Source organism: Camelus dromedarius, unplaced genomic scaffold, assembly GCF_036321535.1.
Source record: "Camelus dromedarius isolate mCamDro1 unplaced genomic scaffold, mCamDro1.pat HAP1_SCAFFOLD_14, whole genome shotgun sequence".
Lineage (NCBI taxonomy): Eukaryota > Metazoa > Chordata > Mammalia > Artiodactyla > Camelidae > Camelus > Camelus dromedarius.
In genome coordinates this window covers 480,128-505,433 of record NW_026989760.1, presented here as the reverse complement: position 1 = coordinate 505,433, position 25,306 = coordinate 480,128, and the positions used below count along the sequence as shown (strand labels likewise).

At 49.3% G+C, this 25,306-nt stretch overlaps 3 long non-coding RNA genes across 3 annotated transcripts in view; 2 read left to right on the top strand and 1 right to left on the bottom strand.

Annotated features, from left to right (window-relative positions):
• Positions 1-253: 253 nt before the first annotated feature.
• Positions 254-2,857, bottom strand: LOC135320557 (uncharacterized). Its single transcript, XR_010379736.1, has 2 exons — positions 2,701-2,857; positions 254-1,310 (listed from the first exon to the last, which is right to left on the bottom strand). It is a non-coding gene; the product is annotated as an uncharacterized LOC135320557 (long non-coding RNA).
• Positions 2,858-11,935: 9,078 nt separating this feature from the next.
• LOC135320558 (uncharacterized) lies at positions 11,936-15,893 on the top strand. The gene is made up of 4 exons (XR_010379737.1): positions 11,936-12,204; positions 13,262-13,385; positions 15,109-15,226; positions 15,585-15,893. It is a non-coding gene; the product is annotated as an uncharacterized LOC135320558 (long non-coding RNA).
• Positions 15,894-17,547: 1,654 nt separating this feature from the next.
• The window catches only part of LOC135320555 (uncharacterized), a 101,284-nt gene continuing 93,525 nt past the window's right edge, over positions 17,548-25,306 (top strand). The window contains exons 1-3 of the long non-coding RNA XR_010379735.1: positions 17,548-17,716; positions 18,369-18,478; positions 19,873-20,426. This is a non-coding gene — a long non-coding RNA (uncharacterized LOC135320555). The remainder of the gene's footprint in view (positions 17,717-18,368; positions 18,479-19,872; positions 20,427-25,306) is intronic.

Here is a 25,306-nt window from a genome sequence, read left to right as displayed (position 1 = left end):
GCATATATCCAGAGGGAGCCTTAATTCCAAAATATACCTGCACCCCAATGTTCACAGCAGCATTGCTTACAATGGCCAAGACATAGAAACAAACTAAACACCCACAGACAGATGATTGGATAAAGATGTAGAATTTAGATATAGAAGAATATTACTCAGTCATAACAAAGAAGGAAATAATGACATTTACATCAACATGGATGGACCTGGAGATTATCACACTAAAGTGAAATAACTCAGAGAAAGACAAGTATCATATGATATCACTTGTATGTGGAATTTTTAAAAATGATACAAATGAACTTATTTACAAAACAAAAACACACTCACAGACTTAGAAAACTAACAGGAGTTTGGGATTAACAATTACAAACTACTATATGTAAAATAGACAAACAACAAAGATTCACTGCAGAACACAGGGGAAAATATTCAGTATCTTGCAACCTTTAATGGAAAAGAACCTGAAAAAGAATAGACTATGTATATGTACAACTGAATCACTATGCTGTATACCTGAAACTAACAAAACAGCTGTATATCTGAAACTAACAAAACATTGTAAATCAACCACATTTCAATTAAAGAAAAAGATAAGTTCTAAATACCTTTATTCAAAGAAAATCTTCAACTCTTACCTCTTACAGAAAGTAAAATGGGAAGCTTGAGCAGGACCAAATTATACTGAATGAGAGGTTACATACCTTCCCCAGCACGTGGCCCATGCTACACACACATCGTGTTTTCCTTCAGGTAAGAATGGCCCTTACTGCCCAGGGAGCGAGTCCTCCTTAGACAAGGCCTGTGTGGCAGTGGCCTTCTTGTCACCGCTCCATCTCACCAGGAGGCCAGGATTTTCAGAGCGGAGGGAACACATATCTCATACACTTCAGATCTATTTCCTGAGAAAAACTATGGAAAGACCAAATTCACCTGCAGTGCGGGAAACATGAGCAGGACCCCTTAGCAGACCGACAAGCCCGAAGCAAGATGGCCTGATGTTCACATCAGAACCAGAACAACAACCGTCTGGCCCCAGTTAAACGATCACCATCTCCCCTGCAATGAACGGTTGGTACTCAGTGTCAGGGATGATTCTGTTGAGACTTGAGAGATCAAAAAAGTCAGACCAGGGAATCCGGACCTGGTGGATGTCCAGGCTCTGCCAATGGTAGAGGCGGCCCCAAGGGGGTATCACCAGCACCGATTCCTCCATTTTCAGCAGGGTCTTCAGGAGGAAGGCGATGTGGATACAGACGCTCCTATGGAGGCTGAAGCCCTCTGGAGGGTTGACGTCACACAGAAGGTACCTGGCAGGGAGCAAAGGAGAGCGGGTCTTCAGGGCCAAGCCTCTGCACAGGAATCCCGGCTTAGATAGAACAGATACAACGGGAATCCCTGCACAGCCCATGGCCTACAATCCAGACACATTCAGCAGCTTCTGGTTTGTATAGTGGAGGCACTGCCCACCCGTCTCCATGTGGCCAATTACTTCGAGTCCGGGAGCACATGCAGAAGACATCTTGGCATCTGTCTAACAACGCTAAGTACCTGACTAGTACCTGAGCACACATTCTCCAGGGGCTCTCAAGCTTCTTGGCCTAAAGACCCCTGTACACTCTTAATTACTGAGGACTCCAAAAGGCTGCTGTTTATGTGGGTTAAATCTATCAATAGTTCCTGTGTTAGAACTTAAATAAGAACTTTAAAAAATGCTTATGATTTCACTTAAAAATAATAACAACCTACTACATGTTACCATTAATACTCTTAAGCAAAAAATAAGTATATTTTTCTAAACAAAAATCATTAATGAGAAGAAGAGCAGTGATTTTAATTTCTGCAAAACTCTTTTGGACTGGTGAGTTCTGAATTCTATCTGCCTCTAAATTCCCTGTTTTGTGATATCACAGACCAGGTTTTCCCTGGAAATCCCCACAGGAAACTCGGGAGTGCAAGAGTGTGCAAAAGGCAGGTGACATACCGGCGTTTCTATGAAAATAGTCTTGCATCTCAGGGGCCTCAGACACACTTTGATAACTGCTGCCCTACCCTAGGCGAGACTCTCCTACACAAGAGCCAGGCAAGGGTCCTGGCTTCTTTAATGAGTTATCGCAGCCACACTCCTCCCTTCTCTGTGTTAATGTTCCCACAACCTCCATTACCGCAGATGAAGATGTAATCCTCAACTGGGGCCTCTAATCCCAGAAGACTGCCAACTTTGAGAGGGAAGGCCCATCTACCATCCCTACACCCCGCACAGTCTATTTTGAGTCAAGCCCTAGATAACTGCTAATCGACAATGACCCTTGTCTTATTCCTGAGTTTTACCGAAGGAGCCAACATCTGGATGGAACTGAAATTTCCCTGCAGATAAACAAGGCTGATAAACCACCCCATTCAAACATCTGATTCTGGGGCTCTTCAAAACCCGGATAAGGCCCCGCTTCATAAAAGTCAGGTCCTCCGCCTGCCCTTCCCGGGGGTTCTGGGAGGCCGCGGCCAAGCAGGGCTACCCGGACTCGCGGTCCCAGCCCCAGTGCCCGAGGGGGAGGAAAGCCCGAGGCTGTGCCCCAGCCCTGTCCTCCCCGCCCCAACCCGCTCCCTGGCACCACAGCGCCTCCCCGGCAGCCACACCAACCCGGATCCCACCCCGGTCCATGTCCACTGGCCCCGCCAACGGCGCGGCCGTACGTTTACCGTCTGTGGGACGCCGCCCCAGACAGGATGTCGGCCGCCGACTGACCAGGCAAGAACTAGTCGCCCAGGCGAGCAAGCCGCCAGCCCCAGCAGCAAGCACCGCCATGGTCCCGGGTAGCTGCACACTTCCGGAGCCCGCTGCCCGCCCCAGAAGCTCACACCGGCCCGCGCAGAGCGCGGGGCATGTAGCCATGGCAACGCCGCGGGGCCCTCCTCTAGCGCTTGCGTCTGTGTCCTCCCGAGGCTAGACGTGAGAGGGCAGAAATTGCGGAGCCAATGGGAGCCAGGGCTCGGCCAGGACGGGGGCTGGGGGGAGGCTTATGGGGCAGCTGGGCGGGGCCGGGGCGGGCGGTGCCGAGCAGACGTCCTCACCTGCAGCTGGCGCCGGCCGGATGCTGGGGCGGTGCTGCCACCAGTGGGCGGGGCTGCGGGGCGGTGGGGCAGCGGGGCGGGGGCACCCTCACCTGTCCATGTGTGTGGCTCAGCCTGGGCTCCGCGGCCTCCCCTTGCACCGGACGTGGACCCAGGCTGCCGTTGGGCAAGATAGAGGACTGAGCCAAGGCACAAACGGCTGGCCAGGTAGGGCACCTGAAGTGCAGATCCTCCAGGCCCGCTGCCGGCCTTGAATTCACGCTGCTGGGCAGTTTCCAAGGAGACGGGATCTGTCCTAAGAGGGGAGATAGGGCAGGGGTGCCAGATGCCGGGTTAGGTGCGGTCTTACAGGCTAGCCACGGTGAGAGTGTTCAGAGAAGCCCCTGTGTTGGCGGGGCTAGGAATTTGGGGTATGGGGTGGGGATTGTGTGTGCCATGCTCTGTGGTCTCCCCAAGAACTCTCACCCCCAAGCAAGGGACCCTGCTCCCTCCACCATTCACTGCACCCCCTGCCTTCCCCAGCACCACTACCCCTGCCCCCGGAGTGTCCCATGACCTCTCCCCACACCGGGCACCGTCCCTGTTACAGGTACTGAGGTCCTGGTGGTTCCAGCCCGAGGGTGGGGGCTGTATCTGACCAGTTAGGATGCCTGGAGCTTTGTATGAAACCTCAGAGCATAATGCAGACGTGCACAGAGGCCCCTCAAACAGGATTCCCTGCATGGCCCTCCCACCACGGACCCACAGCGCAGCTGCCACACCAGGCCAAGCCTGCTGGAAGACCGCTGGTCCCTCTCATCCTGTTCCTGATCAAGAGTGCACCGGCCACTCTGCTGGGTATTTAGGGGGCCTTAGAAGAGCAGCTGGTATTTTCATGGGCAAATATTTGCTCTTTTGGGAAGATTTCAGTGCAAAGGGATGTAGGATATGCTTTTTCTGTTGCCCTGAAACTGGTGACTAGGATGCAAACTTAAGTCAAAACAGGTTTTAGAGAGAGCTGCAAAATATCTAACCCAAAGATCACTGTTCCCCAGCAAAGGCAACACCACCTGGCCGGTGGGGTCCTTGTCCCTCATTCTGGAGGTTGGGGTTTGCACCCTCCAGCTGGGACAGAGCCCGAAACAGCTCTGAACACGCTCCAACAGGCTTTCCCAGCAAAAACGGCCTTTATTTTGAATCTGGGTGAAGGAACCAGCTGAGACATCTGAGTAAATCTTCCTGGGTGTAACCAGGCCTTTTATGCTGAATGAAAGAGCGGCTCTCCACATGCTAACTTCTTAGAACTGAATGTGTGTCAAAACCTTCATGCATGTAGCATGTTGGGAACAGCGTTTCATGGTGAGGGGAACTATATAACTTACATGTGTATGGGGAAGCCCTCACTCCAACCGGCTTTTCCTGCGCACACTGCCTTTATTTCGAAATTGGCTGTTGCTGAGAAATCTTGGTAAGCTTTCCTAGGTGTAACCATGCCCATTATGCTGGACGAAAGAGCAGCTCTACACTTGTTCACATCTCAGAAATGAATGTGTGTTGAAGCCGTCATTCATGTAGCGTGTTGGGAACACAGTTTCGTGGTGAGAAGAACTATGTAAATTACATGTCTATGATGAAGCAATTGCTCGAAATGGGTATTCCAGCGCATACTGCCTTTATTTCGAAACTGGCTTCTCAGAAGACCTGTGGTCTCCACTGCAGGTCTGTCTCCAAGCTCTGGGCCAGCATGGTGACTCTGCTCCCCCTGTCTATTCTGGGAGGTCTAGGGGTCCTCCATGGCCCTTCCACCATTGTTTCTTTTGGAAACACCCCACAGATGAAATGGGCCTGAGAACAGGAGAGCTGGATGCCAGCAGCCACTGCCCAGTTTGTGGCTCCTGGGAGGGGCATCTCCTCTCTGTGGGCTCTGATCTCACCTACCCTCTCCCCAACCCCCACCCCTCTCCTCCTGCATTTCCCGATTGATCCCTGGATAATGGTCCATACCAGGAATGACCTGGGAGAGGTTTTATGAGTCTTTAAGGGAAAAAAAAAAGAAATCTTTAAACAAATTACTGAAAGTAACTTCCAGCTTTCCCGGGAAAGCCCTCTTTCCAATGTTTGAGGCTAGTTGACAAGGTGTCAAATTGCCTAACCACTCACATCTGAGCAACTGCTAACTCTTTCCAGTTCCCCGCAGCATCCACCTCTGGCAGCTTGGCCACAAGAGGGCAAGAAAGCTCTTTCCCCATGCCAGCTCCAGCGTGGCTTTGGAGGCAGTGGAGGCTGAGAGAAAGGGCCCCGCCCTGAAGTTTGGGGGGCCTCCAGCCACAGCCAGAGGAGCAGGAGTTTTCAGAGTGCCCCAGGAGGGAAACCAGGCAAGGCTGCCTGACCCAAGTCTTCCCTGCCCAGAGAGCCCCATGAACTGCTTTGGGCCCCACTCCCCATTTGGGCCCCCTGCAAAAAGGTACCACGGGATCCACACCTGAGAAGGCAGAAGGATGGCCCTTTGGCCTGGGGTCCCAGCAGGTGTGTCCTGTGATACCTGTGGCCACATATCTTCCTTGTCTCTCCAGGTCAGTGAAGGGTCTGTGCTGGGCACCTTGGTGCTCAGGAACATGGGAACAACTCTAAACTCAGAAGGACAGAGAGACTCTGCCTGGAAGCAAGGATTCCAGGGAGACGCCTTGCCCAGAACTGGGGGACTGTGTGCTGAGTAGACCCCTGGAGGCAATGTGGGGCTGTGGGGTCCTCATCAGAGAAGGGAGCAGGTGTGCTTTCCGGGGGTGGAGCCCTGCTTTGTCCAGTCATGTCCTTGTGTAAGACTCATTTACAAACACCTTCCAGTCCACCTAGGGGTGGCCTCAGAGTTGGGGGTAGAGGAGGAGAGTGAAGGGTGCAGACTTAGGGCCCCCTGACCCACCCAGGGAGCCAAGGGTCAGTGGGAACATCGTGGGAGTCTAGTGCAGGGGTGGAGGACGAGAACTAAGAACATGCCAAGTCATGCAATAAAGTGACCTGTGATCACGAGACACAGGTGGCTGTACACCAAAGGAGGGAGATAGAAATTTAGACCCAAGCTCTGAGAACCTTGAGAGGGGCTGGAGGGTCCCAGGAGCCCTGAGGAACAGCTCTTCTAGGGGCACAGACATCCCAATAAACACATTTCTCATGGATGCTTTTTGGGGTGCAGAGTGAGTTACCAGGATCCTAAAACTAGTATGGAATCCCACCCCCTTGTTCATCACGATTCCTGGCAATAAATTGCTGTCATTTGTTCCTGGACATGCACAGGGGAGGTGACTGCTGTGGTGGTCACTGCAGGACTAGAATCTTCTGGTGTGGGCTCTGTGACCACAGAAACCCAGGGGGATTTCTTAACGGGAGCACCTGGAGTCCATGCCTGCAAGGACCACCCTCATGGGATGGCCAATGATCCCGTGGTACCCAGGTCACCAAGTGACGAAATTGTGAGGTTGCCTGGGGTAACCTGGGGACATGTAGGTTTCTGTGGTCAGCACGTGGGCCCAGCACTGCGGGATGGTCTGCACAAAGAGGGGCCTGCCCTCCTGATGATGGCTTCTAACACCTGCAGGGAAACTGCTCCCTGGGCGCCTGGAGGTCCATATTGAGAGCGTCCTGCCAGCCATGAGGGATCACCTTCCCCTGATGCAGAGGCAGACCTCTCCCCCTTGAGGCCCAGGGGACACCTGGCTCAGGTCCCAACTGTGTGCCCTGGACACACAGAGCCCCAGATCTCTGGCACAGACTGGGGTGTGGTTGTGTCGGGGCAGAAAAGGCCCAGGTAAGGGGCTCATTCAGGGACAGAGGCCACTCTGCAGGGATACTGGACCTGGCAGCAATACACTGCTTCAGAACTTACCTGGGCTGGGTTTCCAAGCTGTGGGATGGAAGGGCCTCTCCTTCCTGCAGTGCAGTGGGGGGAACTAGATCCATCGTCAATATCAGCCCTGAAAATGGAGGCTGCACTACATCCATTCCTGGAAAGATAAATCAGGCCCCTCCAGTCCAGGTGACTCAGAAAATCAGTCAGCAATGTTCGGGGCCCCCAGTTTAGGCTTTGAATTAGAGCTGAGCGGCTCAGGAGGCCAGATCCCTGTCCGTGGCTCCAGGAGTAGACTTTCTGCTGGGGGACAGGATCCTCACAATCACCTGTGTCTTTGTGGGACTTTCCCCTCTGACCAGCTGGGAGGCAGGGTGCAGTTGTGGGAAATGGTGTTTCCATGAGCAGAGGGCCACCAAGTGGTGGGGGCACAGGAGACTGTGAGAATGAGTCCCGCAAAATTTCTGGAATCAAAAAACTGGCAAATGTGAAAAAGTGCATAATTTGTTTTATCGAACAGGCTGCTTATGTACGTTTGGAGGGCCAGGTTCAAAGACTCTGCATCCATCCAGGACAATAGCATCAAGAGAAGAACAGACAGAGCAGAAGGAGATCTGGGGTTTCCCCCAGGAATGAGGTGGAACAGGGATTTCTGCAGATTTGCAAGGCGTCCCCTACCACTGAGCATGGGGTTACAACCCCACGTGAACACCGTCGTGTTTGGCTTGGGCTCTGGATCTGGCCTGCTCATTTATTCTTCCAGCTGAGTTCCAGAAACTCAGAGGGTGGACTTTGAGGGGCTGCGTTTGGAACCTATTGAGGAGCTGGATGGTCCTTTATATTGAGTCCCTTCAGCCTAATCACCGTAGCTGAATCCCAACACCCCCCAGGCACCCAGGGTGGCTGTGGAGGGAGAGAAAGCCTGGCAGGCGACCTAGGGGTCCCACTGCTCTGTCCCTCCCTTGTCTTCATTCCCTTTCACCCCAGAAGGTGTGATTGTCTCGTGTCATGGTGGCCACCGTAGTGTCCCTCCCAGCAATCTCTCTTCTCCATCAGGTGGGGTTCCCAACCCCACTCAGCCTTCTCTCTGCATGGATGCTGAAGGACCAGGACCACCTGAATTTCTGAGCTTGAGGAGTAAGGTGGAAAAAAAGAAACCAATGGAAACAAAGAAACAAGTTATTGTGGCAAAACTGCCCACCACAGAGAAGCTGCCCTGAGTGGAATGGAGGGTGTGGGCATGCCCATTTGTTTCCTGTCTCCCAGTGCTCTTAGCTTTCTTATTGCAGACCTGCATGGTTACAACAAAATGATCTGCAAAACTGAAAATATTTACTCTCTCGCTTTTACAGAAAAGGCTGGCCAGCCTCTGGTCCGGTACCAGGCAAGTGATTGGAGTCCCTTTCCAGTTTGGAAACATCTGGGCAGGCCCAGGTTTGCAAAAGTCTTTAAGAGTAGTTACGGAGTTTTGCTTCTAAAATTCTTTACGGCTGTATATACTTCTGAGATGCGGTTGTGCTGTGTAATTCTGAGCCGGGATTTTCTCAAACTGTTTCTCACTTCTTATACCAGACATTCCTAAATTCCAAGGGGAACTGTATATTAAGGAAGCCATGGAATTTAGGAAAAGGATACAGATCTCATTTCCTTTTAAGCATCAGTGTACCTCCATCATGGCATTATTGGTTATGAGTTATTGATAGGGGAATTAAACAGTAAACAGATTAATAGAAAATAGGGGATTTTAGGTACACAGGTTCATCTTTTCAACATTTTTTGTAATATTTGCAGTTTAAGATGGCCATTCCTGAGAAACAGGTAGCCTCTTAGAATGAAATGGCATTTCCTCTGAACCATACTTAATTTTTATTTCGTAGACAGCAGGAAGGGTAATCACACATCACACATTTGGGGACGTCAAAGAGAAAATGTAACTTTCTGGGAGCGCACTCCCCCATCTCCCCCTGCTCTTTTCACTGTCCCATTCTCCCTGGAAGGCTCTTTCTTATCTTCTTCTCATGGCTCCAGTAACTCTTTCTTCCTCCTCATCCCTCAGCTGGTAAGGTTACTTTTCTACTTTGAACAAGCAAACAAGCCAACAGAAGAGAAGTTTCACAAGCAACTCCCAGCACATCCGCTCACCTAGTGTTGTCTGTGACCTCACTCTCGGTGCCCCACCTCTTATTACAGGTGACATCGAAAGCCAATTCCTCGAAAAGTCCCCAGGGCCCCATCCCTCCCATCTTCTCTGGGTTGTCACTCCCAAAACCATCCTCTCTTTCACTACCTCATCTATTTTGTTCTGCTAGTTGGCTCCCATCAGTATATAAACGTCCATCTTCTTAAAAGAAACAAACAGCACTCCTTGACCCTAATTCACCCCCACCAATTGCCACCCTGTGTCTTTGCAGCAAATCTTTAAGGAGTTGTTTAAACTCACTGTCTGCATCTTCTCTTGAGCCATCCCCTTTTACACCCACTCTGGCTCTTCCCCTGATCCCTCGCTCTATGGAAACTGCCCTGTCAAGGCCATCAGTGACCACACGTTGCTAAATATAGCGGTCAATTTTCAGTCCTCATCATGCGTAGACCCTCGGCAGCATTTGACCCAGCTCTTCCATCCCTCCTCCCCCGTGTTCCTGCTTAACTTAAACTCCAGCCCATCGCTCTGTCTGTGTTCTGCTTTTGGTCTACTGGCTGGTCCTTTGCCAATGTCTCCTCTTTTTCCCAAACATACACTGTGGGTGTGCCCCAGGGTTGGCTCCTGGGCCTCTCATCTCTCTCTCTGCTATTCCTTTGGTGGAAGCAACCCAGCCTTGGAAATTGGCATGCCATCAATTTCTCGATTTCTCCAAAACTCCCTGATTTGCCCTTTCCATCTGGACCTTTATCCCTGAGACTCACATTCTTTTTCTTTCATTAATCTTGCTTTCACATTCATACATATGTTCTACTATGTAATTACTTTTCCAAATTTTGTATCAGTAAATATATATATCATGTAAAACGCTCAAATCTGTATTATTTCCACTAAGATGCTTATTCTACCTTAGAACCTTTCTGCATTTCTGTATTTATGTGAAAAAAGCGAATAGCATTTCTACAAGCCTCATAGTTAATCAGTGTGTTTGTTTGGGGCTATTATGTAACATGAAATAATGATATATTAACATAGTCCTTTTTCATTTATTTTTATGTAACACCAAGATGAGGTTTTTGCACTGAACACTGGTTTTATTGAAATTTTACCTACATTATGGACAGTCAGTTTATGTGAAAGCCCTCATTTCTCCCCTTTCTGATATATTTTCCATTTGGCTATATATAACATATACCTTGGCATGAAACAAACTTCCCAAATCATTCACATAATACAATTAATACATTTAAATTATATTTTTTAAATGTTAAAAAGAAAAAGAAAACAGACTCCTCTACCTATTAGGCATTTCTGTGGCAATATGTAATACACACCTTAACCATGACATTGAAGAACTGAGCTGATACCAGCCCCTTTCCACCTGCTCAGCCCCACCTTGTCCCATCCCTTGTGGATGGAGAGGACATCCCTCCCATTGTCCAGGTCCAGATGTTGGAACAATGTTCTTTCTGTCTTTCTCTTACACACACAGAGAGCAAATCCAGCTTGTTAGAAAATTCTGGGTATTCTGTCTTCTTAACCACCTGCTCCCTGCTCCCCGCCCTCCTAAGAGCCACCTTCAGCCCTTCCTGGACACCAATAGCCTCCTGTTTCCATCTTTGCTTTCCTACAATCTCTCATCCACACAGAGTCAGAGGGAGCCTGCAAAAGCATACATTGATGGGGTGGGTTTAGTTCAGTGGTAGGGCGCATGCTTAGCATGCAAGAGATCCTGGGTTCAAAAATGATTATAAATCAATAAAAAATGTTAAAAAGAAAAAGAGATCCTGGGTTCAATCCCCAGCACCTTCATTAAAATAAATAAATTACCTCCCACAAAAAAACACAAACACAAAAGCTTAAGTTGGACTATATCACCCCTCCCCTCAAAACTCACTAAACGGGTCATCATTTCATTAGGAGCCAAAGTCGTCACAAAGGCCTCAGGACCCGGCGTGCTCTGCCTCTCTGCCCACACTCTCCCCCTCACTCAGGGGGCCTCTGGCTCCGGCTCTTCCTTCTTCCTCCGGATCTATTCTGCTTCAAGTTCATTACTCCGTGAGATCTGCCAGGATTGCCTTATTCCCTCCTGCCTGCCTCCCACCCCACCGCCATCACCGGAGTTTGCTCATATCACTCTTTTTTTTTTTTTTAATTTTTCCAAGCTCTTACTACCCCCAACATGCTGCCTGTTTCCTCTACTACAACTCTGAGCCCCCAGTGATGGGGAGTCATGTCTATTTTGTTGACTGATAAAGCCCGAGAACCTTGTGAATTGGTCTAGTTAGGAGATTCCTGTACGTAGTAGGAGCTTATACACATTTGCTGAATGACTGTAGATGCCCTGGTCCAATCCGATGAAGCACTTCTGTGTCCTGCTCAAAGAATAACTGTCCTTTCCACCTGAGAGGGGGTGACAACTTCCTTGGTGATCAAAGGCAAGATCTTTTTGCTTTATGCTGTTAACCTTAGGCGGGGAGACTGGGGGATCTTCATATATATTTTTAAATTTGGTTCACTCTGCAGTTTGTCTTTGGTCTCTGTATAATTTTGAGAAACTCTTTATGAGTGATCATTCTTCCATCAGATTGAACAGGGTCCAGGGTGAAGGACCAAGCCTGTCCCATCGGCCATCCTATGTGTCATGTCCTGGGACCCAGTGGATGCTCAGCACATAAGTGAACAGACTGGAGTGAGTGAAGAGATGGGAGCATCTCCTTATTGTGGTGGCTGCTCTCTGTCAGATGCCTTGAGATTTGAGGAAGGGTTTACAAGTGCGGAGAGGGGAGATCAGGTCCTCTGTGCTCTTCCTGAGTGCCCTGGCTTTACCCATTCCCCCAGCCCACTCTGGGCAGCCAAGTTGAGGAGCTGGGCCACCGGAGGTTGTGCTGATCAATAATCCACCTTCACCCCAAGTCCGGGGGGTAGGGACCCCTGGTTGTAGTCTCTGGAGTCAGGTCCTTGGAGGAATTCCTCACTGAACTATGTTTTGGACCTTTTATTTTTCTCTATAACCACCAGCTGAAGAAGATTGTCTTAGACACATGGAAGCTGAGGACGCCTACTGTCCCCTCGGAACCCAGGTGGGGCTGGGAGTCTGCTGTTTGTATAGCCGGTGGGCTCGTGTTGCTTTGGGCATCCCTGTGTCTGAATTCCTGCAGTACACTCGGTGGTAAGGAAGGGGTGCCTGGCAGGGAGGGAAGTGGGTCGGGAGACTGCACAGCTGTGGAGATGTTAACCTGGGGTGTGCAGGAGCCTGCTGATGCATGGCATCTCGGTTCAGGGAACTCTTCACCCTCAGAGGGGTTCCCACTCCCGCAGGGGCCATTTGATCAGGGTGCTGGGCTGTCAGGGGACCGCAGGGTTCCCAGTGAGGATTACAGTGCCTTCAGGCAATGGGAAATGAGGGGTCCAGCGGCACTTGAATTAACTGTGCACCCAAACCCAGCCCCCACCTCTTTCAGCCTTTATCCTTATCTGCAAAACTGGAATTTTATTAACCATCCCGCGGGGTCGTTGATGGGCTAGGACAAACTAGACAGTCAAGAGCTGGAATTCCTCTGTCCCCTGATTGTTTTCCTTCTTTCTGAGTATTTGCTCTCACAAGCTCAGTCTCTCTGTCTCTCTCTCTTTCACTTCTAACTTTCTCTCATGCTCTGGTTTCATTTGACTTCCAACCACCGCCCCTCACCCTCGCCAATCCCCAGATGAGTGAACTTGATTTCTGTGTGTCAGTTCCAAATTCCCAGGAAAGATGCTCTGTCTCCCTCTGGATCTGTTGTCCAACCCATCAGTTGTGGCCAGATGAGGGAGTCCCTCTGGGACCAGTGGAGGGTCTCCGCCCAGCCCCCCAGCCACCATTTTGGGAGCACATATCTCTCCAAGGAGGAGGTACTGGCTGTGACCTTGTGTCAGTCAGTATGAATTTATGTCTCCTCTTGCCCCTCCTTCATCCTCCTAAACAAAGATGAAAATTAAACACTCCCGGGATTTGTGTCATGGAACACGCAGGGTGGGGGCTAAGGGGGCTGGAATCTCTGCTGCATTTAAGGGACTACAGTGAATCCCCAATGAGAGCCTGCAAAGGGAACACCACCGCCCCCACCTGGCACTTAGGGTGCTGAGTCTGCGTGATGTTGAGCTAGGCTTCTGACCACAGCTCAGGGGTCTGGTCTGACCAGTTAGCCTTTGAAACCAACCAGCTTTGGATTCCTCAATCCCTCCCTGAGGTTTTACCTGAACCACCAGCTTCTGCATCTCTGAAGACAGATGATGAGGACCCTTCACGTAAGCCGTTCGCACAGCCCTCTGCAGGCCTTTGTGCTGCACGGTCTGCCCGGCGAGATAACTGAGGTTGGTATTTTACTGATGTTAGAAATAGTCTGGTTTCCCTATGTACTGTTTCACTGAACAAGCAACAGAAGCCACCTCTCGCTGATAAAAGCAAAAAGGGACTTAATGAGAAGATGCTGGGAGGGTGTATGGTTTGGCCAGGACCGGAGCCAACCCAGGAGCTGTAGGAGGTGTTAGGGAGCCCCAGGCACCAGGCCGGGCTGGGTGCTACCGGGCCCCCTGCCACCCCAGAAGGGACCCCTCTCCACCCGACCCTCCACCTCACTCACTGCAGGTTCATATCCCGGCAGGGCCAGGTCACACTGAAGCCACCAGCACACACCTCAATGGGGGAGTTGACACCGTCTCAGCTGAGGGCGTGCCCGGTGTGGGGAGAGGCCCAGTTAGAAGAAGGCAGTTCCCCTACTGTTCCGAGTTAAGGTGCAAGTCAGTGCCCATCACTCAGGAGAGCCAGGCTGGACGGACCTCATTGCGGTGACTAGGCCGTCTGAGTTCACTTAATACTTTCTATGTTTGAAGGCCCTGGAGGGAGAAAAAGTGAAGTTTCTAGAACTTATTTTGTGTTTCCCATGTACCAGGTGCGGTAAGCAAGCCACTTCAGACAAGACCCAGAGCAACCACGTTAATAGGCCACGGAGCAAGTAGTGCAGTCAGGCCTCTGTGGACCCGAAACCCGTGTCCCCATCAGCTCAGTAGTTACCAGTGGAAACTGGGGGGATTTATGGGACTGTGTGCTCCTGTAGGGGCTGGGATGTGTGTGTTTAAATCCACATCTTCAGAAACTCGGCTAGAACCACAGCCACTTATTGCACGGAGGCAGAGGAGGGGAGGATTCCAGCCTTTGTTCCAGCTCGTGTGGAGCTCAGAAATTGCTCCTTCTGTCCTGAAAACAACACCAGAGCTGAGGGAGCTGCAATCCCACTGTACTTCTTAGATCCCAGAAAAATGAGGGGAAAATCTGCTCCCAACACAGAGAGGCAGCCAGGCAGGCTTGGCGAGTCACAGCTCCCAGGGCAGAACCCGCTTTTGTAACAACCCCCAGGGCAGGCAGATTTAACAGGTCCCTGAGGCCAGTGGAAGTCTCAGCGTGGGGAAGTCCGAGTGTGACAACTCCAGGGGGCCAGTCAGAGGGGCCCCCTGCTCTTTTTCATGCATTTTACCTCCAGGACCGTGTCCTGTTCTCAGAATGAAGGCCTCAGAGGATAACTCCTCATGCTTCCTGCCTGGAAAGGAGAAAATAACTCTATTGAAATATACCCAAAACATTCTGTTTCATTTGGGGAAGTTGTTTTTTGTTTGTTTGATTTTTTAATGAGAAATTATTTTACCAGAGCCTAACCAACCTGGGAGAAGGGAAATCCCTTCTGTCTCACCCAAATTGGGGTGGGGGGAAAGAGACACACTTGTGGAGGTCACAGCTCAGGGCATAGGCTCAATGAGAACTAATCACAGGACTACAGATGCCCTGCTCTGTCCTGCTCCCCCAACAACTTACCTCCATGTCAGTAGGGCCCCTGTGTAATAACAGGAATAAAACTAAAAGAAGTAAATGTCTCAGGAGTGTCAAGGGAAAACCCAAAGACAGCGGGGAGATGAAAACAAGGACACACAGGCTGTTTTAGCCTCTCACACCAATAGCTGTAGCAAACTACACACAGCCCATCCCAGTAGATAAACAGAAAACCTCACAGAAGAAAGTATTTATTTTGGTTCTCTTACCCAGTGCATTCCATGGTGCATCCTCGCCTAGAATTGAGTGGAAGCAAGTCCATCTCAGAAGGGACATAACTGAAGAGGGATGGCTTTCCAGACTCTGATGGGCAGAGAGAGCAGCAGCCTGGGTGAGAGCATGGTGAGGGGTGGGGTAGGGGGTGGGCTGCCTTCTTCCCCAAATAAGGAAACTTCCTGAGGCCAGCACAGGAGGGAGGGCCATGGGGTGGAAGCAGCCAGACTTCTTCATGAGAACTGATGGGATGCCTCAAAGGGAACATTCAGGTACCAAAACTGGGCCGTGAGGGTGGGAGCCAGTCGGTCTGACTCAAAGCCCAGGACTGAGGTGGGCGTACAGCAGGCCGGTCTTACTTGGCTGGATCCATTTCACTTCTCCGAAGCCCTGTGTAAAACATGAAGCGTGGACGGCCTGGTGAGCACAGCTCTGCCCTCAAGACCGGTTTCAACTCCTCTCTTCCCGGAAAACAGCATCTCTGAGCCCGCCCTTGGTGACCTCAGAGAGATCACCCTAGTGGCCCAGGCTAGTGACCGGGAACATGTACCTTCCTGCAGCCAACCCCAGACGTCCACTGATGCATCATATACTGGCAAAGATGTGAGTTCCTGTGCATTGGTCTAACAGCAGAGACTCTGCCACAGGCCCAAGAGGTGGTGTGTGGGACATGCAGGGGTGCAGGAGTGTAGGCAGTGCAAAAGTGTAACTGGTGACAGGGGTGCAGGGGCTGTGGAGGGCGCAGGAAGTTTAGGGGATGCGGGGGTGCAGGGGTGCAGAAGTGCAGGCAGTGCAGAAGTGCAGATAGTGGCAGGGGTGCAGAGGTGCAGGGAGTGTAGGGATGTAGGGAGGTGCTCATTCACGTGGCCAGGATTAGAAGGCAAGTGCACATCCTCGCAGTCAGCCTGACCCCGGGAGGCTAGTGCAATCGTTTGGGGCGGCGGAGGCGGCGGTGCGTGGGAGGCTGCCAGGGCAAGCCGGTCGATTTCTTCTCTTCCCTGCAGCTTGGCCTAGGGGGGCCTTGGCCGCTGGAGATTCGCCAGATGTTGGACTCCAGGTAAGCTTGCTCCTGGGAGGTGGGGCGGTTAGGTCAGGGGGCAGCGGCAGCGACAGGGGGGCGGAGCGCGGCTGCCTCTGGCGAACTGGTGGAATAGCTGCCTTCTCCCGGCTGCCGGGCCTGGGAGCGGCCTCTGCTGCCCCTGGTCACCGTACACACCTGTCCCACTCAGCTTGCTGAGTCGGGACGGTGCCATTAATGTGCGGGGCCCACGGGGTTAGGGGGACTGCCGCGCGGAAACCGGTCAGTTCGCTCAGCTCTCACCCGCGGCGGAGCCAGTGGCAGCTTCTGCTGCCGTAGAGGCGGGACGCCGGTCTCCAGGTGAGCTTGCCCCTGGGAGGCGGCGGCGGCGGCTGCAGGGGGAGGGGGTCCGTTCCAGGGAGTAGCTCCATTTCTTCTGTCCCGCGCGGCCTGGCCTGAGGGCGACCTCTGCCGCCGGAGATTTGCCTGCGGTCCGACTCCAGGTGAGGTTGCACCTGGGAGATGGGTGCGGTGCAGTCAGGGGGCTGGTAAGGTGGTGGCTGCGGGGATAGGGAGGCTGCCCCGGGGTAGCTTGTGTATTAGCTCCCATGTCAGTGCCGCCAGGTCCCCGGACACCCCTGTCCCACTTTGCCTGCTGGGGGCGGGAGGCAGGGTAGTCAGGGTGCACGGGTGGCGGGGGTCGGGGGCCTGCAGCGGGGGAGCGGGCCCATTTGCTCCCATCTTCCCCGCGGCTTGTCCTGGGGGCGGTCTCTGTTGCCCTGGGTTACGGGACACGTGTATCCTAGTCGGCCTGACCCCGGGAGGCGGGAGTGGTACGTTGGGGGTGGTGGCAGCAGCGGCAGGTTTTCCCATGGAGCCGGTCCATTTGCTCCCATTTCCCCCCATGGTTTGCCCTGAGGGCGGTCTCTGTTGTCCCAAGTTCGCCGGACGTCCATCTCAAGGTCAGCCTGCTCCCTAGAGGAGGCCACCGTGAGGTCAGGGGTCAAGAGAGGTGGCTGTTGCGGGGGTAGGTGGCTGCCTTGGGGAGCTGGTGGATTGGCTCCCGTCTCCCCGATTGCCTGGTGTGGGAGTGGCCTCTCCTCCCCCAGATCACCAGACACACCTGTCCCATTCAACCTGCTGGGGGAGGGGTGCCCTTGGCGGTGCCTTTAAGGTGCGGGGGTGGCGACGGCGGGGGTAGAAGACCTGCAGCGCTGAGCCTGTCAATTTGCTCTCCTCTTCCCCGCTGCCAATCCTGGGGGCGTCCTCTGCTGCCCAAGAAGCCGGATGCCCGTCTCCAGGTCAGCTTGCTCCTGGGAGAAGGGCGCGATGCGGTCGAAGTGCAGAGGCAGCTGCGATGTCCGGCTGCCCCGCCTAATGGGGCCACTTCTTCTCCTCTCCACTGACCTGGCCTGGGGATGGCCTTTCCCGCGCAAGATTCGCCTGACACCCCACACCCGGTCAGGTTGCTCCTGGGAGGTGGGCGCGGTGAGATCAGGTGTTGGAGAGGAGAGAGGGGCTGCCCCTGGCGAGGTGGAGGATAAGCTCCCATCTCTCTGGAGGCCTGACGTGGCCGACCCTCGTTCCCAGGTCACGTTTCTCCGGGTCATATTGCCCCGGGGTTGCAGTAGGGTGAGGGGGCGGCGGGGTGTTGGCGGGGGTATGGAGCCTGCCGCTTGGGAGCTGGTGGTTTAGCTCCCATCTCTTCCGCAGCTTGGCCTGGGGGCAGCCTCTTTTGCCCCAGGTCCCAAAGCACAGTTTCCCTGACAGCTTAGCCACTGGAGGTGGGCAGGATGTGCTGAGGGGGAGGAGGCAGCTGCCAAGGCAGCGACGAAGGGGGCTGTCCCTGGCCAGCTGGTCAATTTGTTCCCATCTCAAACTTTGCTGCCCCAGTTTCGCAGAAAGACCTTCTCCAGTTAATTCTTCTCCTGGGAGGTGGGTGCAGTGCATGCAGCCCAAGGTCTGGGCTCTCCCCTGGGGAGGGGCAGAAACCTCTTGTTCTCCTTTGTCTTTATTCTTCAGCGAAGGGGTTACTTGACCCAATTCTTAATTCTGAGGAAGTGTAGCCTGTGTTACGGAAGAGCTGCTGGACAGTGAGGTTTCTGGGTGGGTTTTCACATCAGCTGATGCTCCAGGCAGGCAGGAAAGCTATTACTCAGAGCTCCTTAGTGTGGAGTTGGGGGATGGCCCCGCCATCCTCACCATGCTTTTTAAAAATGTGTTACTCCTCTCTTTTTCCTAGGTGACATTTTAGGTTATTGGGTCACAGATTGCTGGCACACTCATCCCTGTTCTCAAATATCTTTTAAACTTGGGTGAAGTGATAAGTAGGGGAAGATGATTTACTGAAAGGTAAGAATACTTAAATTTGCATTAAAGCTAAATTCTGTCAATCTTTCTCAAATGATTTTTCTCTGATTATAAATCCACGACCTAGTGAATGTTGTACTCCTGTGTAAATCATTGATCTTCACATCACATTGGTTGAGTGGTCAGCGAGATTTGTTAATTAGATTATTCCTGAAAGGAAAAGCTCAGGGTTTTGAGAATTCCTTGTCGGATATCACCCAGGCAGTCACAGTAGAAGACAGAGCTGGTATAAAAATCCCTCAGCTGCCTGAACTGCAAAGCTTCTGGAATTACTGATCCCTGAAATGCAGGTGACACTTGATGATAATCTGGGGGATGGTTTATATGATCAGATTCTTCCAGTCCTGTAAATGGGTTCCGTGGCCCCAGCCCTGAAAGAACTGGTCTTAGGGGCCATATCATGAGGGGTGGGATGGGAAGGCAAGGTCTAAGAGCTGAAATCACTGAGATTCCACACTCGCTAAACACAGACTCCAGAGCCTAATTGTTGTCAGGTTCTGTTCTGGATTTGAGAGTGTGTTCAGACATGATTCTTGCCCTTCAGGAGACACTGCCTGCGTGGTAGTAACCTTTACATAGATCTGGAGAGGATGGCAATTACGTAGATGGGCTGTTACGGTTCTCAGTGTGCCCAGGCTCGCTCTTCCAGGCACTCGTGGGAATAACGAGTCATCTTATTCACTCACTCACTAATTTATTACCATTGAATTGATCATTTGTCCCACAGTAAGTGAAAGAAGGTATCAGGAAGCTGAGTTTTGTCCCCTCTCCTATCACTGATTGTATCTGTCAGTCGGGCGCCTTGAGTATACATTGTGAAATGGTGGTATTTCTTGCCCAATGGGGCTGCACTGTGAGTTTTGAGAATCAGGGGAGTCACGTGGGTAGGACAGCACCCTGACACACATGGCCACCCCACCACATGAGACAGCATTGTCGATGCTCAGGTGACCCGATGTAGACCGCGGTGCTAAACCTGAGCATGTTTAGTGATCTTGGTGGCTATGAAAATACAGACTACCCGTCCTTACCTCTGAGACTCTGAGGGTGTGCACACCAGAATTCTGCATTTTAAGAAGCACTTTAACTAAATCTGATGAAGATGATCTGATTGTCCCACTGAGAAACACTGGTGTGCGAGACACCAATATTGAGGATTCTCAGGGAGCGATGTCTTTTCAGGATTTTCCAAGGGTCCTCACTTGAGACTTTTGCCTTGGGTGTAATTGTATGTGTTCAGAAGTGATGTCTCTCACTTCCAGTGCTTGTCAGCATGCTCTCTGCAGGGGTTTGCTCTCTGTAGATGGCAAAAACTATGATTCTTCAGGTCACCGAGCTAGAGTGTGAGCGATATTTTATTTTGGTTTTCTTTATAGCAATGCAGAGTCTCCCGAGAACAGATTCAGACTGAACAGATTTGTGTCAGACTTTGGGAGACCGCTGGTGCCCAAGATGTTCTCTGGCAGGTCAATGACGAATCTAGGTCCATCTTTCACAGCTACGTCAATGAAGTGGGACACTTCGACAAGGCCAAAGCTGGTATCCCAACCATAGCCCTTGACAGTGATGTTCGGCTCCAGGAAGCCATCAGATGCAGCAGGTGGCCAGAGGAGGAGCCGAACTTGCTCATGAAATGTGACATCCCCAACTTCATCAACACGGACCAGAACTCTTCCTTTGGGGAAGATGATCTGATTTTCGAACCACCGAATGTTCTAGAAAATAAGCCAGTTGCCCAGACCCCACACAAAGACTTGAATTGAGAAACGTGCATTGTCAGGTGTATTTTTGAAGATATGAATTTTGTCTTTGTATGGCAGGAAGTCCCTTTTCACAAAATTGTATGTGTTTTTGTCTGAGAGAGAGAAATGGAGACAGACAGAAAGACGAAGAAGCAGAAGAGAGCCCCCTCAGAAGAGAGCTAGTTAAGGTGAGTTTTGTGCCATTAAAAAATATTTGGGGTTTTGGGGGGAACAAAGTATTTACACTGTCTCATTCTCCTCGTTGGAAACCTTGGCCCCACACTCAGTGTCAGCATCCTTGAACAGGGGTTGGCACGGTGCATTTTATCTCGCGCTGCCTCTTCCACGTTCTGCCTTTAGCACGTTGCTTTGCCTCCCAGGGCTGCCACCCTTTAAACTGTAATGTGAGGAGTCTGGAGTAGATGATCCATCCCAGCTCTGCTGTTTTGCAAATTTCTGATTTCGTATTCGGATGAGGCTGGGATACACCTAGAGCAGTATAAACCAGGCCCTACCTCCTGTCTCTTGCTGGGGCAACCCTCAGGTCTGTGCCTTCTACTCAAGCCTTTACTGAGCCCAGCTTTTGTCAGGAGCCCAAGTGCCTACCGGGATGGCAGGAGACCTGTCTCTCGTGGTCACGGTGGCCGAAAATTCTATTGGTTGTGCTGAAACAGCTCTTCTGAGATCCTCCGGCCACCCTTGCTCCAACCTGAGGACAGACCTACCGTTCCTTTCCTAGGAGGAGGATCAATCCATGGTGCATTTTATGACAATCCTGTCCCCAGGAATGCACGGAAGGTTATCAGCTGAGTGAGGGGAAGTGCCTCTGTGTCTCTGTGTCCCTGTATCTCTGTCTGCTCACAGTGCCCTGCCACCGGCTACTGAACAAGAAAAGTGCTATTCACCATTCTGTGTGTTTTGCAGATGTGTAGGTGATGGTCTTGTGGCTCATGTGTGGGCTTTGTGCTGGGATGGTGAAGGGCTTATAAATACCTCATCAACATGTATTCGAGGTGACCTGGTGCCACACAGACTTGATTCATGAAGGCATCAAGCCTGCACACTGGTTTGGAAACAACTTGGTTTTGATCAGTCACACTGCATGCATGACTCACTGCTGATCTCTGGGTGGTTTTTTCATTTTAGATTTATTCACCCAGTGTCTTGCTTAAGCTGAAAAATACATTTATTTCACTAGAATATTCTCGGATTCTTTGTTTTCACACATCCAGTTGTTTAATTCATTAAAAATCATTTTGTGTTTATAATGCCTCCTAATTTCTATCAACTCTAGGTTCCCAGTGGCCTGAGCCATGCACCAGATTTGATGTAGGAACTGTTCCACCAAAAGAAATCCCTTTGCCATAATATCTTTTGAGGAAAATATTATTCTTTAAGGCTCTAACAGTAAATCGTAGAACAAAGCATGGAACATTTATTGTAGTTAATACATGTTCATGCAAAAAGAAATGATATTTTCATTAAACAATGTTGATTTTAATAACTTTTACTAAAGTGAATATTATTATTCATAATTTAAATAACCAAATAAAACCACAGTTATTTATTATGAAGATTGAAAACTATTTACACTGTCTCTCAATTAGAGGTAGCTTTATTAGAAGACTGAAGGGTATTTAAAAGATAGAAAAATACACATGATGACACCATCATTTTTATTAACTAAATATGAAGAACTGTGCAGGGTTAAGATTTAACCCTCTGCAAGCTGTCAAGTTAGCATGAGGTAGTTTGTGGATGCTGCCAGAAGACAGGAGACTCCCTCAGGATCAGAGACAAAGAACTTCCTGCCAGCACAGCAGGCAGCTTGGGGTTCATGTTCATGTTGGTTCCTGAGTTTCTTTCCTTTTGCTGTTGTAACAAAGGACCACAGACTCAGTGGCTTAAAGCAATACACATTCATCGTCTCACTCTTCTATTGTGCAGAAGTGCAAAGTCATTGTCAGTGGGCTAAAACCAACGTGTGGCCAAGGCTACGTTCCACACCGAGGCTCTAGGGAGGGATTCGTCCTCCTACCTTTCCCAGCTTGCAGAGGTGTTCACAATCTTTGGCCCAGGGCCCTGTGTCACTGTGACCTCTGCTGCCACTTTACATCTCTGTCTCTGACTATATAGATATAAAGGAAGTGTCTTCTACATCTGGTATGGACCCTTTTTCCTAAATGGACATTGTATCTCTATTTAAGTGCAGATTAAAACCCCTTCCCTGCAGGGTGTGGTGGCATCAGCTCACAAGATTACCACTCTGGGCTTTAAGTGTCCTCTTTGTATTGTCACCTGGGAACTTCTCTTTCCATAGTTAGCTCTGTGTTACATTTGTTGTTGTATTTTACCCGGCATTACTGAAAGTTTTACTTAAAAGGGATCCTAATTAGCTCTGTTTACCTGTTTCCAGAGCTGAAAGCTTCAGTTCTAGAGTATCTGTTTGATTTCTCTTAAAAATACATTCCAGTATATTTCTCTGGTGAAAGTCTTTACCCTGTTGTCTATTCTCCCATAATTTCCTTATTTTCTTGAATATATTAAAAGTATTTTATAGCCTTTATTGGTAACTCTGATGCCTACATCACCTGGGGGTTTGCATCCTTTGTCTAATGTTTCTTATTCTCATATAATCCGTTATATAGTCTTGACATGTTGCATGTCTTGAAATTCTTTATTACATGGCAGACATTGCAAATGAAAAATCCATATGTTATTTTCCGTGAGAGGTTTTCTACCTTCCTGTTAGGCAAACAGGGTGAGGGACTGATCATGTCGCTCCAATCAGGCGCTGAGGTGGATCAGGACTGAAGTGCCTTTTTTCTTAAAACAGCTTTGAGGTATACTTGGCAAAGTAATTTTCACACGTATAAAGTGTACAGCTAATACGTTTTGACATAAGTATATCCCCAAGAAACCATGACCACATTCAAGAGAGTGAACATACCCATCACCCACAAAGCTTCTCTCCTGCCATTTGTTGTCCCTCCCTCCCTCCCAATCTCTTCCCCTGGAAACCATTGATCTGCTTTCCATCACAACATATTGGTCTGCATTTTCAACATCGTTGTATGAATGGATTAATGCAGTATCTACTCTATGTTGTCTGACTTGTTTCATTCAGTGTAATTATTTTGAGAGTCATCTGTGTTGCTGTATTAATAGCTTATTTTTCTTATAGCAGAGTATTGTTTTGTGCTGAGTTTTTACTGAATAGTTTGTTGTGAGCAGTGTTTGGATAGACCATCATTTGTTTCTCCATTTACTTCTTGATGGATGCATGGGTTATTTACAACTTGAGCTATTATAAATAAAATTGCAGTGAATATTTGGTTACAAGTCTTTATATGGACATATTCTTTTCTTTTCTAAAGCACCAGATGAGGAATATCTGGGTTATATGGTAGATAGGTATTTACCTTTTTTAAAGAAACTGTTAAAGACTGTTCCAAAATGGTTGTACTATTGTAAATTCCTTGTGGTGTGTATCAGCTCTGCTTGCTCTACTTCCTTACCAGCAATTTGTAAGGTCGGTCTTTCTAATCGTATTCATTCTTGTATGTATGTGTACTAGTATCTCACTGTGGTTTTTAAAAGCATTTCTCTAATGACTAATGGCATCTTTAATCAGCATCTTTTCATATGCTTATTATCCATCTGGATATCTTTACTGAAGTGTGTTTTCTGGCCTCATTTATTCATTCAGGTGTTTGCATTATTATTGAGTTTTGAGACCTCTTTATTCTGGATCAGATACAAAGAGAGACCTTTATCAGATATATGATCTGCAAATAGCTTCTGTCTATAGCTTGTCTTTTCATTTGCTTAGCAGGGTTTAGAACAGCTTTGAAGAGTCTTCATTTTGATAAAGTTCACTCTATCAGTTTCTTTTTAAAATAGATTATACTTTTGGTGTCATAGCAAAGAAATATTTGCCAAACCCAAGGTCATAAAGCTTAAGCCTATGCTTTTTCTCCTAGCTGTTTTGTAGTTTTAGATTTCCTATTAAGATCTATGATCCATTGTGAGATAATTTTTGTATATTTTCTGAGGTGTGGATCAAAGTTCTTTTTTTTTATTTTTGCATATCACTCTCTAATTCTTCCAGCACCACTTGTTGAAAAGATCCTTTCTCCACTACATCCTTTTTGAGAATCAATTGTCAATATAAGTGTTGGTTTAGTTCTGAACATTCTATTCTGCTCCATTATTCTATTTTCCTGTTTTACACCAACACCATACTTTCTGATTACTGTAGTTTAAAAAAAAAAAAGCTGAAAATCAGATAGTGCAAGTCTTCCAACTTTGTTTTACTTGTTCAAAATTGTTTTGGATATTTGGGATCCTTTGTATTTTTATATGAATTTTAGAATCAGTTTTAAAATTCCTTACATCCTGTTCTGCCAAAATTCAACCCATATCTTTGGCCATCTCCAAAGCCACATTTTCTGAAGAAGTCTCTCTAGATCCCAGGTGAAAGGAATTTCTGTTTCATCTGTGCTCCAATCACATTTGATAATATTTGATTACATTTATTCATATTTAGCTGGATGTAATTGTGTGATCTTTCCTGCCATATAGTAAATCTCTCAAGATTTGGAATCTTGACTTGGTTCCCTCTGTCTGCTGAGAAAACTAGTTCTATGCTTTGCAGGAGAGCGCCCTGCAGTAAGAAGTATCTGCAAGATACATCTAGCTCATTGCTTGCATATCGTCAAGGAATCCTGCAGATTTAGAATTGTTTATTGATTGTTGTCTACAAGACGGCTCAGCCTTTTTTATTTCTATTGCTACTGCTGCAGTTTCAAAGGACAATGGGCTAATTATTTTCCAAATATCAAAACATACTGTAATTGAGTTGTGACGCAAATTATGTGCTGCTGTTTCTTAACAACCTGCTTAGTGTTCACAGGTACCTTCACTCATGGAACTTTTGGGAGAATGTCATATCCTCAGAGATAGCAATGCTGTCTTTGGCGACCTGAGTGGTAGTATCTGAACCTACTCCTGCTGTTTTTCCAGTGCCCCCTGTAGCCCTCCTCCAGCCCTCCATGGGGGGCCTGCA